Source organism: Pholcus phalangioides, unplaced genomic scaffold (genome assembly GCF_987345545.1).
Source record: "Pholcus phalangioides strain wild (caught in Gottingen) unplaced genomic scaffold, Ppha-v1.0 ptg000004l_1, whole genome shotgun sequence".
NCBI lineage: Eukaryota > Metazoa > Arthropoda > Arachnida > Araneae > Pholcidae > Pholcus > Pholcus phalangioides.
Window position 1 is genome coordinate 42950348 of NW_028301597.1, and position 13294 is coordinate 42963641.

Sequence of the window (13294 nt, forward strand, 5' to 3'; positions counted from 1 at the left end):
GTTACATCGGAAACAAAACAACGATCATTATTGAATCGTTCTTAATATGAAAATCACGTAAATTATAGACGAACTACTTGAAAAATATCAGAAATAATATTTATATTTCATTTGTTATGTTATCAGTGTAAATTTAAATTCCTATAAGATTTTGGTAAAATAGGATAAGCATGTGTTTATTATAATCATTCAAATTCGTGCAATTATCACATACTATATAATGTTTAAAACGCATTTAAATTTTCTACATCAGAGAAATATCTGCTAAGAATAACTAACTCACTTTGATGATTCAGTTGAATAAACAAAAGAAAAACTATCATAAGACTGAATGTAAAGTGATTTTGTTCATCCAGGTACTATGCGTTTTCATAATCACACGCTCTATGTATTCCCGTATTGTTTTCGTAGCATTTAAATTACGTTTACGTAATGCCTAAACTTTTTAGACACCATCAGAATTCACTCCGGACATGTTTTAGTCATCATTAACTCACGAAATAGTCCAGGCCTTGCCATCAGAGGCTCGTATTGCGCTGAATTCTCAAAAGCTTTTGAATTCTTGCGTATGAAGTCCATCGCGTGTTTCTTGACTCTGTATGCAGAATGAATGTCCGCTTGAATCGGAACATTCGGAGCATTCGATGCGTTAATATCCGACATCAAACGTTTTTCACAGACATCTTTCAGTTCGGGAATTTGGTATTTTTCAGCGGCTTGAAGGAGTCTCATGGCAGGAACAACATGTAACTTGGGGCATTCGAAAGTGTACAGAAAGTTTATCATAGCTTTGATGGTTTCGTAGTTGAAATCAGTTATTTCAATCCGACGTTCTTTACTTTTACCTAGGCTAGATTTGAACAATACAGCGAAACGAGGCGATCTCCAGCTCAAGACGCATTCGTGGCACTTGATTGTTCTGCAATCGACTTGAATGATCACATCATGCGATTCGCTATTGTGCAAAAAAGAAAAGAAATCTCCCGTTCCTTTATCTGTAGGAGAAGCTCTATTCCCATCGTCTACCACTGATGCTGATTTCGAGTCAGAAAAGTTGCATGTCGTTCTTTTTTCGTTAAATAGCTCAGAAAAAATGGAAGCAGCGTCATTTTCCGCATTCGATTCGTTTAATAGCCCAAAAGTAGGAACATAAAATCCAGGTTCATGCGGAAAGCCAAGAGGAATAGGTAGGCGCTCTTGAAACAATATATAAATCGTGACCTCATCATTTATGTCGTCAAAATATATAGGAAGGATGCAGGATTCAGACCTCATTTTGAATCTGGAAAATATATAAGAAGTAGATATTTCTGTTGTCTCACGATGAGCTTTCTTCACTGTAAAACTAATGTCCACTGAGAAGAAGTCCGTGTACGGATATTGAAGTGACTCCAAGTAAAGTCGTACAGAAGCTTTCCTCCGAATTTTCTCCAGCTCAAGAAACCAAGTATGTTCTGTTACATGTTCACGAAAGCTCCCGCTCCTGTATTTCAGATAGCTGTCGTATCCACTTTTTCGAATATTGGACCAACAAAACGTTGCCATCTTTGCCATGATCAGAGTAAAATTTTCAAGATTGATGGTTGGAATTTAGCAAACAACATTCATTCTCTATCAGGGCGAAATCATCAGTGGAGAGAGAGAGAGAAAAAAAAAACACAGGCAAAATGAAATCCAGGGTTAATATTGAATGAATTTTATCGCCAAGACATCATATCTCTAATTTTTATGTTTGCACCTCTATTTTCATGTTTTCAACAAACTTAGAGTAACACGCAGATAACTTAAGACCCTTCTTGAGAATGAGCTGAAAATAATTTCTTCTAGGTCAATTTTCTTCAACTCTTTTACAACTGCGGACCACTGAAAGTAGTTTAAAAATTCTATGGACTGGGGCTGAAATTATATATATACACACAGGGTAGGAAGCGCCCAAATATCGCCCACTTGAGCTATTACTATAGTTACAGGACTAACTCATGTGTAATTTGTGAAAAAATTGTTCTATTCTATTATCTAGACCAGCGGTTCTGAACCGGTTCTCCGCGGCTATGCAATGTGGTCGAAATTTCAATGCAGCAATTGAAGAACACTTTTCTTCACTCGCTCGTCCCTGCTTACAACCTCCCTTTTGAATTTTAATTTCCAGGTTTTAGTATCTCAGAGACAGAGAAACGCATTTCTAGAAACTTGACTTTATAAGCGGTCTAAAAAACACTTTCTTTTAATATGGAGCTCAATGGGAACCACTAAATCACTTCTGCTTTACCTTTCCTGTAGCAATAAATAAATGTCCTTTCTGTAACGCAATAAATTCTATCAGATTTTCGTTTTAAGCTAAATATTTCTGGCAAAAATAAATTTAGAATGTAAATCTACATAAAATTCATGAAATGGGACTTTTTCTTTATTTATTTTTCATTTATCCATTTATTAATTTTCATATATTTTGTATTGAATGAAATCACCATAATATAATTCTCATGCTTTGAATGAGAAATCGCCAAAATGTGGCTCTTTTTTTTGGCGTTATCTTGTTGACACTAAAAATGTACTCGTATGCATAAAATGACCGTGTAGCTACGAAATTATCGAAAAGTAAAAGTATATGTTTTTTTTTATATAACAACGCATAAAAAGACCATAAACGATGTTTTTAACTAAGATAAGCATATAATCCAGAAAGAAAACACTTTTATTGCAACTAAATACCATGTTCCCTATTTTGAGGGCAAAAGGCTGTCAAGAAACTGTCAAGAAAGGCTGTTAGAATCACTAAATTTCCGCATTTCTACAGTAAAATCGGCAATTTTAACACTGATTTCTATGAGGATCACCCTTTTCCTGACCCTCAAAGCGATGCTGATGGTGATTATGACGTCTATTCAATAAGTCTCATTACTGGGAGAATTAAAAAAGTGGCAAACCATTATAAAGGCATAAACTATTATACATATACGTATACTGACAAGATTAAATAAGCGGCAAACCGCGCGTGCGTTGTAAAGGCATATACACGTCTGAAACGCATTGCTAGGGAACCACGGTAACCAAAGTAAACGTTCCGAAAGTGATTGTTGAGGCCCAAAAACCATTGTTGCCCGACAGTTTTTTGCCCGTTTGGGGTATTTGCCCTGCTCTGACGAAATTTTAAAATATCCTATCGTTCAAGTCGGGTCCCATTTGGTATATATGCAAAATTTGGTGACGATCGATCTAAAATTGTAGATTTGTATAGAGAACATACACACACAGGAAATCAATTTTTTATACATAGGGCAATTTCCATATTGGAGTTGGAAATGAAGGCACCATCTATCGGCGGCCGCCTCAGGCTCGATAGTTAAAGAACCTTTTCTGATGTTCTTTTGGCCGGATTCGAACTCATGAGCCTTGACGGCAACCATCGTAGTGGATGACAAGCATCTTACCACTGAGCCACTAGGGCCATTCGACTAGCTGGAGTCATCATCACTGCAGAATTTCGTGAACATGCTCAAAACGATTTACGGAAACAGATCATGACCACATCCGTTCTGAAACTGTTTCCTCTGAATTTCGCTTATCATTCTCATGCTATATCAAAGAAATATACATACTTTCATTATCGTATTACAATTTGTATTTACCAGTACTTTTCATACTCTTAATGACGATAGAAAGATTCAGATTTTGAATGATACACCTTGATCAATAGGTTGAAATAACATAATCGGGATCAATTGGTAAACATTCTCGATGAAGTCCAGCTGAACAGTGTTAAAATGGGTATTAAATTATCAAAGAAATAATAAAGAAGAACAGAATTTTATCAAACTTTTATTGCCTTTAAAAATTTGTTGCTTTAAAACTTACATTCGTCGAGAAAAAGTCTGATTTCTACTAAAATTTTCTCGAACTAAATTTGCTCAAACAAAAATAATGATTTTTTTCCTCCAACTTCAAGTTATCCAAAACATTCTAAGAAAATTCAAATTAAATCAGAATTTTATCATTAAATTAGATAAAAAAAACTCAAGGAAAGTTCGTAAAATTTCGATTATCAAAAATTCGAAAAAAAAACCATGTTTGAATTAACTAAGTTTTACTGTATAATACAATATTTTATAGTTCTAAGTAACAGAAACAAATCCAAATCAGTATTTTCATATTCTTATAGTGAAACAACTAATAATTTATATGATAATATTACTATTGTGATCTGAAATATTAACATTAATGCTTATCTGCTTATCAAAGCAGTCAAATGCACAGAACTATTCTTCAACAGATTTTCACTTTGATAACACCGAATTAGAATATAATAAGCGGACTATTCTTTTTTTTCCTTGAGATATTGAGAAGATCACCTTGAATGATATCAAGACAAAAAATAGAGGCTGGCTGAAATGATACATAATTGCGCGTGAATTATGAAGGGCGAATACGACATATTCTGTCTGATAGACGAGCTCAAGTGGATCATGAAACACCCCATCAACCCTGTCCTATCTCAAACCGTTTTCGTGTTATGGTGGATAATCGATTTTGAAAAAAAGGTGTCAAGTCTTAAACAACCACAATTTATGAAGTTTTTGAAATACCTATACGCAAAACTAAGCACACTTTTGGAAAGAGCAGAAAAAATTCTATAAGGTGACTCTAATTTCATCGAAATATCTGATTTTAATGGCGAGCTACAATCGCTAAAAAATTGGCAAACTTCAAAATCGAATTGTCGCCAAAATTTTTAATCGCCAATTCTGCAAACACCCTTCTACAATCAGTAAAATTTACCAAAGATTTGTGCATTGTACCAGCTTTCGAAGGAATCTACAATAAACCGTATCGGTTTTCTGGTTCAGGATAAATTTAGTCTTTCGTTAGAAATGCATCACTGCTGAAATCAGCGTTTGTCTGTCTGGAATTGGCGGTTAGAGATTTTGCGACAATTTGATTTTGCACAAAAAATCCTATAAGGTGACAGGCACTACCTCTATCTACAGGATATCCGTATTCAATGGTGAGCTACAAGAGCTGAGATGACGGTGAAATGAAAAATCTACGTGTCGCCAAAAAACACCTACTAAATTTACTTCGACGAACGCAGATTTCAGTGATGTATTGCAAACAAACGACTAAATTTCTCTTGAACTGGATGGCTAATTTGGTTTGTTCTAGGTTCTTTCGAAAGCTGGTAGAATAGACAATATTTTTTTCAAATTTGATCGATTCTGACTAGATGGGTGTTTGCGGAATTGGCAATTAAAAATTTTGGTGACAATTCGACTTTGAACTTCGCCAATCTTTCAGTGTCTGTAGCTCGCCATTAAATCCACATATTTCAATGAAATTGGTGTAACCTTATACGATATTTTCTGCTACTATCTATATACTATCAAAATGGTGTGTGTGTGTGTGTGTGTGTGTGTGTTTTTTATTTTATTTATATTTAAATTATATTTTTGAATAATTTCACAATTTAAAACGTTGTCTTTCTTCTCATGCAGGCAAATTGCTATCATTATATATACCAATAGAAATCTCAATTTTTTATCTCTGATATCATTTACTCTGACGATATCTATGAATAGCATTTTGGGTAAAAAAATTAATTCGACATAAACATAGCACTATTTTTAAGCAATTTCCAAAACATATGAACAATGATACATAAAACATTGTTATAATTTAGAAAACACGAACAACGGCTTATACTGTCTCTGTGATTGCACATCAGAATTATGTATTATCATAGTTTTACTACCCATTCCATTTCAAATAGAGCCAAACATTTATGGAATTCGTGACAAAAATATTGCTCATATCCTTTATGGGAAAACAAATGATCCCCGATGGAAATTAAATTGCGTCCATTTTGAAAAAGAAACATATTTCTCAAGACATCTTTTTTTCATTGTTTGATTCCAGTTATTGTCATTGTGTTATTATAGCGTATCAGTAGATCTCATGAGGAAGAGTTATTTCAAAAACATCGCTATTGACACAGAAAAAATGTTAGCGTTGGGATTAAATATCATGTACATATATATATATATATATACAATAAATTTCCTCGAAGATAGTAAAGATAAAATGTATCACATTTATACATAATTCTACAAGTATATTTTATGGTTTGGATTGTAGGCAGGGCACGAATATTTTACTGTCCAAAACTTTCATAAACTGTTCTTATAACTTTCGAAAACTTCAAAAAAACAAAACAAATTACATGGAACCTAATTATATCTGTTTTAATGAAAGCAACATACTGAAAATTAATTACCTGCAAATTAAAAAAAATTGGAAGCTAAATGTGTCAAAAAAATTAGACTGTCTGAAAGCAACGAAAACTATCTTTCACTATCACCAAATCCAATACTTGTCCTGGATGACAAAATATGACGTGAAAACAGTGGATTTTTCTTCAACGGATACCAACTCTGAAAAATTGGGGTAAAGCTGCGTTATAGACACGGCCGCTAGTTTTGACGTGAATACTTTCTTCGTGGCTTGTAGTAGGTGCTACAATTTTTATCAGCGGATTTGCCTTTGGAATAGCTAAACAGACGATGTTAAAGTCATCTATTCGCGTTGTGAACGTCTTGAGATATAGCGTAAAACAATTTCGCTACGAAAGTGGGCGAAGGGTCTGGTGTCTAGATCGAAAAAGGTATTGAAACGAGAGTGGTATCATTGCATTTGTTGTGGCAAGATCTACCAACAGACGTCAACAACATTGATATACAGTGAGCTCGCGGTAAGACGAACTCTCGTAACTCGAATATTTATTTATCCCTTCAAGTGGTTTTTAAAACTTTCCTGAACGGCATTATAACTCTCACATTAGAAGAAAGTGTTAAGAACCCGAGTTATTTGGGGAATGACCAAAATAAAGCAGATCAAGTATGACGAGATGTCTCGGAATTGCTGCTGTAAGAGTTAAGTCCAGGTTTTCACTCAGCCCCAGAATATTTTCCGTATTTTAGTGTTTAAATTTTCTCATATCACTAAGTTTTTTTTTCTTTAAGTCGAAGTTTTTGTGATTGAGAGAAATTTAAAACATGAAATTTAGTACTATTATTTCGCATTTATCAACTTAATTTAGCACTTAGCAACATAATTTAGCACTTAGCAACATAATTTAGCACTTAGCAACATAATTTAGCACTTAGCAAAATAATTTAGCACTTAGCTACAGAATCTAGCATTTCGCAACAGAATCTAGCATTTAGCAATAAAATTCAGCATTTAACAATAGAGTTCGGCAGATTTATTTCCGCAGAAATCCAGCTTCAGTCTACCACTACTGTGCGTCAACGTGGTTCGAACCTGGATCCTCACGATGAGAGTCCATCCCACCACCATATAGCAGCTGCTGCGTGACGTCGAAAAAAATGTGCATATATATACTACAGGCTTTCAAAGCGATACGCTCTCTGGTGGTGATATTTGGAACTAATATTTTTTCGTTGAAAGAAATTCCCATCCCTTTAATTAAGTCATCCACAAAATTTCACAATTATGACTGACACTGATCACTGGTTTCGTCTGTGAAGTGTCACTGGTTTCGTCTTCACCAGTGAAGATAAGAAATGAACACTGCTGAGGCAAAGCCCTTTTTTTGTTTTCCTGAAGGAGCTTCAATTTCAAACCTTACCAATATGAAGGGAGTCGAAGAAAAACTCACACAAAACGATTTCGCCATTTACTAGGCCGATTTTTTATGACTGATCTTTTTTTTTCAATAAGGAAAAGGAAAGTTCAACTGAAAAAGTAAGTTTTCCAGGGACTGACGTCTCTGGAATAGGTCTTTTTGCTCTCATGAAAAGTCAGACAAAGAACAGATGGAAGATGGCCGAGGTGAAGGATATGACCATTGATTAATTTTTCTTATGCTCATTAAAGTGGAAACGATTTAGTTATATAACCCTGGCAGTAGAAAAGATCTAAAGTTACCGGGTTGTCATCACATGCCGGGGTTAAAACATTCTATTTTAAAGCAATATAGATAGATAAACATCAGTGTAGTAGCACAGAACCATTCAAATTCGGACATTGGGTGGTCTCCGGGAATGAAGAAAGAAAGAAATACAGTGGAGAGAGACAGAGAGAACCCCGTTTATACTACTTTCCGAGAGGCCGAACGCGGCATAGTTTTTATTTGGCCCTGATTCTCCCATAATTTTTATTTAACTTTCGGTTTAAAAGTTATCTGAATATATGAAGGAAACAAAGACGGGTCATGAGATTATGATTTTTTCATAAATTTAACCCAATGATGATTTTGCCTTTTTACTGTAATCTCTCTCTCTCTCTCTCTCTCTCTCTCTCTCTTCGGGATTCTTACGATTATTTTACAAATGATAAACAAAGAAGAAAATTAAAACAAGTTTGTAAGATTTTCTGCGAACAGTACTGTTTATATTTACAGATTTATTTTTTTTTTGCAACCGTCTCCAAAAGTAACTCGGCATATTTAATTCCACAAGTTCCACTCTTTTTATCTTCAAAAAAGAGGATGGGGGGAAAGGGAAGCTTTTCTTTTTTTCAGAAATTGAGAAAAGCTGATTCCACGCAACCAGCTAGCAAGCAAGATACCACAACCAAAGGAAATTCTACTGGAAATGGAAAATACCATCTCATATATTGTACTTGTTTCTCACCAGCAGACCAGTTGCAAATGCTTCAGAAATAACACTGGGAATCGAAGCACTAACACAATGGAAAAAACGCGATGAAGAAGTATGGTCTGTACATCTAGTATAGTTGCCTTTCGACAAATGTAAATTTTGTTTATGGCTCGCCGCCTTTCCGTATTTCTCAAAAACTTACTATAAACAAACCATTTTAGAGCCCACTTTAAAGGCGTCATCAGCTTGCTTAATGTTTATGAATCCGTTTACAATCATACTACAAATTTCGACTCTTCTAGCGATAATATTCGTAAAAATATTCATTTCATTGACGTCTTTCGCTACCTACAAAAAAAAATTTAATCTTATCGACATAAATGAAACTTTTACCGGGTTTCGGGGTTCCAGTTGAAATGAAAACACTGTGTAATTGATGTTGTGCGTCTAATAAATTGGATATTTTAACAATAATATGTATAGCAATAAACTGCGACCGAATCCAAACGTGTATAATTAATGAGGGAATGAGCAAAAGTCGTATAAATGAAAGTCGTATTAACGAGTGTTCCACTGTATTGTGGTTTTATGAGTGTTTCTGTGCATACTGAACCCCACTATGTGAGTATACAATACTTGAAGAGTGATTCCGTCACTATTGAATCTCAAATGTTTGTAAAAATTAGAGAGGTGGGTGAAGGGAAGAATGGCATGGCGAATGTCTTTTTGGGGGATGTGTTAGTCACAGTATCTCTTTGTGATGAATTTAGCCAATGGTCATTCTCAAGCGGGGCCGTACAGTAATAACAAACCATAAAAAAATGCCAATCAAGACATGGTCAACACCTTTTTAGGAGGATCTGTGTTACGTAAGATGAAATTTGGCATGATTATAACCGGGAATTTAATGTTGAGAATTTATTATTCGCAAATGCGGACTTGTGTAAAATTATTTTTTGTTCAGCTTTTTTTAAATTGAATATTTTTTTTCATCTCTAGTGTTAATTTTTGATTGTTTTCTTGTTATAATTGAAAAAAGGTAGAAATAAAAATCTACATTTTTTTAACATCGAAAACAGGGTAGAAAATTTTTTTTTATTATTTTTTATTTTATTTTCTGTTCTAAAATTTGAGTGTTTGTATGCGTTCATTTAGTGCCTGCTCAAGCTAGAACAATGTTGACAACTTGGTTATTTTCCAACTAGATCAGGTCTTTTTCTTGGCCATTTGGATGGAAAAAACACCCATCTAGTTGTTTGTACTTTTCAAAAACATTTCCTGTATACTAGTAGTCTATTATTAAATCACGTGAAAATACAGGAGTTTTCCGGGAAATACGAGACGTATGGTCATCCAAATAATGATTAAAATTAATTCTGGTTGTTCAAATCCGGTTTCTAGTTGTTTTCGATAAAGAGATGAATCTCTTTTTTTGAAAAACTTCATAATTTTTCTGCATGTGCTATATAATTTCACCTTGCATCCTTTTGTACATGCAATAATTTTCTACCTCGTATATGTTTTTTATATTGTTTTTAATCAATGCTAACACAAGTGTGTCATTATTCCCATTGTGCAAAATTTTTGATTGCAGCACGCTCTGTAAACTTTTGATAGATTTCTTGTTTTGCTTTTTTAAGTTTGTACATCACCGCCCTCCGTTTTGCTGTTAGTTATAATTAATTAATGACTTTAATAATTTTTATATTAATAATTTTTATATTAATAATTTTTATATTAATAATTTTTATATTAATAATTTTTATATTAATAATTTTTATATTAATAATTTTTATATTAATAATTTTATTAGTTAATACTTTTATTAATTAATCATTTTATTACAATTTTAAATTTTCGCCTGCTATGTCATTTGTACGAACAGCTTACCGTAGCTTACTCCGTTTCGAGTGCTCTTTTTTCTCTAGTGCCCCACCAGTTTAACACTTTCAGGTCTTAGCTATTTCGACTATGTTTGTCCCTGTGGACTGGGGGTTTTTGGCACTTCATGATTTTTTAAAAATACTTACAATCTCAACAGCTAGCTAGGAAATTCAAACTGTTTTCTTTCATAATATAGCAATTATTTAAAGGTACTAATAACTAGTATTTAATGAGAAATAATTAAAAAAGTATGTTTTATTGTTTTATTATATATATATATTTTTTTTTTGGAACTAGAAGATTTATAGTTTATGTTTAAAACACTAGGAACATACATATTCATCCATTTTATAGCTGTTAGAGCTCAGCTTGAAATACTGAATTGTTGTCGTTTAGGCGTAATCTCCATGTATGAATAATTGATGTGTTGATGATCTTCACATACGTAGCTGCTGTTCCGGTTTCCATTTTGGAACCATCGGTAAATATTGCTCCTTTGTTATCTTCGATAGAAAGACCAGAGAGATATATTTGGTATTGACGAACCTGTAGTGCTGGGTGGTGTTGCTAGCCGTGAGAGGGTTTCACAAATTTCATATGTAAGTTTTTGTTCGTTATAGGTCACATTTTGTTGGAGACACAGCAGGCAGGCTATTGCTCTTTTGTAGTCGAGTAGTAGATCCAATGGGGGCTTCTCAGTTGCCACTGATAATGCTGTCGAAGCTGTGGTTCTATAGGCACCCGTTATATACAGAAGGAATGGCCGTTGGATGCCACGCAATTTCCTTTGCAACCTGGGAGATGGTTGTTCGTACCAAACGGAAGAGCAATACGAAAAGATTTTAGTGAAGATTGTCCTGTATAACATGTTTCTGAATGTACGACATGCCCTGTTTTGGGCCAGCAAGACGATGTAAATTATTAAGAAGGCTGTCGGATTTACGTGTGATTTCAGAAGCATATTTGACAAACTTCAATTTCTCGTCAAGGTAAACCCGAAGAATTTTAAGTGTTGTGACGTGCTTGATTCTTTCATTATCTTTCATTTCTTGATTACTTTTGGTAGTTTTCTATTCATGTTCGGCCAGAGGTAAGATGTTTTTGACCATTAAATCTGTAATTGATGTGTAGATAGCCAGTCATATACTCGGTTGAGTGATACTTTTGCTCGGTCATTGATGTTTTCAAATCGGAATCTGCAATGAAAATTACCAAATCATCTGCATATGCTTGGATATGCGTATTGTCATCTGACGATGATAATAGTGGATTCAGTGCCAAGTTCCATAAGAGAGGTCCCCCGCATGATCCTTGTGGGCAACCTCTAGAGAGATTAATACAAATACAACGCCACAACAGGCAAATTGCCCAACGAGGTGGCTGACTTAAGATCATCATGGATCCCCGAGCCATTTTTTGGAGGTCCTACCTACTACTGCTACACCACACATGCACCCCCCCCCCCCGCGGAACCCCCAACCAATGTGCGTGTACGTGTAGTGCAACCTGACGTAAAGTTTGTTTCTCTGTAATGCTTGTTATGTGTAGTGCTGCCATCTGCCACCAGTTTTTTTCTAACTATGAGTGAAGTGTTATGATTGAATGATTTATCGTTGTAGGACTGTTGCTCTCTGTGGCGAGACTTTTTAACGGGGAGATCGGCTTGCATTTGCGCCTTGAAGTTGGGAACCACAGAAAACCAACTTCAGCCGACCACCACTGTGGGGTTCGAACCCGGATCCTCGCATCGCGAGTCCGTCACTATAACCACTCGACCACCACAGATTGTGGATGACAGATCCGCCATCGAATTCTAAACTGATGGTGCGGCCTATAAAGAAGTTTCGATGATATTCCCTAAATGTTTATGTAATGCAAGGGAAGAAAGCGAATTTTTGATTAGATTAGGGTATATACATAGTGTCGAAAGCTTTGGCTATGTGTAGAGTAATCACTGCAACAAGGTATCCTTGGAGTTTGAAATTCTCGTGTTTGCATTAGATGATGAAGGGCTATTTCACATATTTCACAAGAATTGCCAGTTCTGAAACCATATTGTCTTGGGTTGAGCCAATCATTGGATTCTACGTGATAAGTCAAACGCTTTATCAGTACTTCTTCGAATAATTTTCCGAATATTGGGAGCAGCGTATGAACAAGGTTATCAATTTTACGGCCGATACGTGAAATAGAAATAATTTAAATTTGTTGCCAAAAGTCTGTTCGTGAAATGGTAACAGAGGAATACCAACGATACAAGCCTGACTGAATATCTCGATGAAGTTTCAACTTTTTCCTTTCAACCGCCAAATGTTAATTTTAAAACTACAAAAAGACGCAGCAGCAGCTAGGCTACGTGGAACATTCAACTTTTATGAAATGAGAGTTTTGGCGGACCTAATATTTCCTAAAATTTCGAGAAATAAATCACTGCTGCTTTCAATAGAACGGTATCTATTTTCGCCATTTTAAGAATGAAGAACGAATGAAGAAGAATAAAGAACTTTCTTTCATGCGAGAAAGTGGTTTATTTTCCGGACATTTTCGTTTTTAGGTCCTAATATTTAAGTTTGGGAAAAATAATCATTAAATTTTCGATTATTCACGTTGATACGAACGTGACTATTCTAAAGAATATTTTCAGGTTTTTGAATTTTAGTACGTGAATCAAACTACAACAGAGATTAACAAGATTTTTTTTTTTTTTACTTTCCTCTAGTGAAATGGTTTCTTCGAATGCGAAATAAATGCTATACTACACAGATAACATGCATTGCATTACAAACATATTCTTT

General features: G+C 34.7%; 1 protein-coding gene across 1 annotated transcript in view; it reads right to left on the reverse strand.

The window, feature by feature from the left end:
- LOC149087624 (speckle-type POZ protein-like A) overlaps positions 1 to 13294 on the reverse strand; it is a 65901-nt gene that overhangs the window by 21791 nt on the left and 30816 nt on the right. The window lies entirely within an intron of this gene.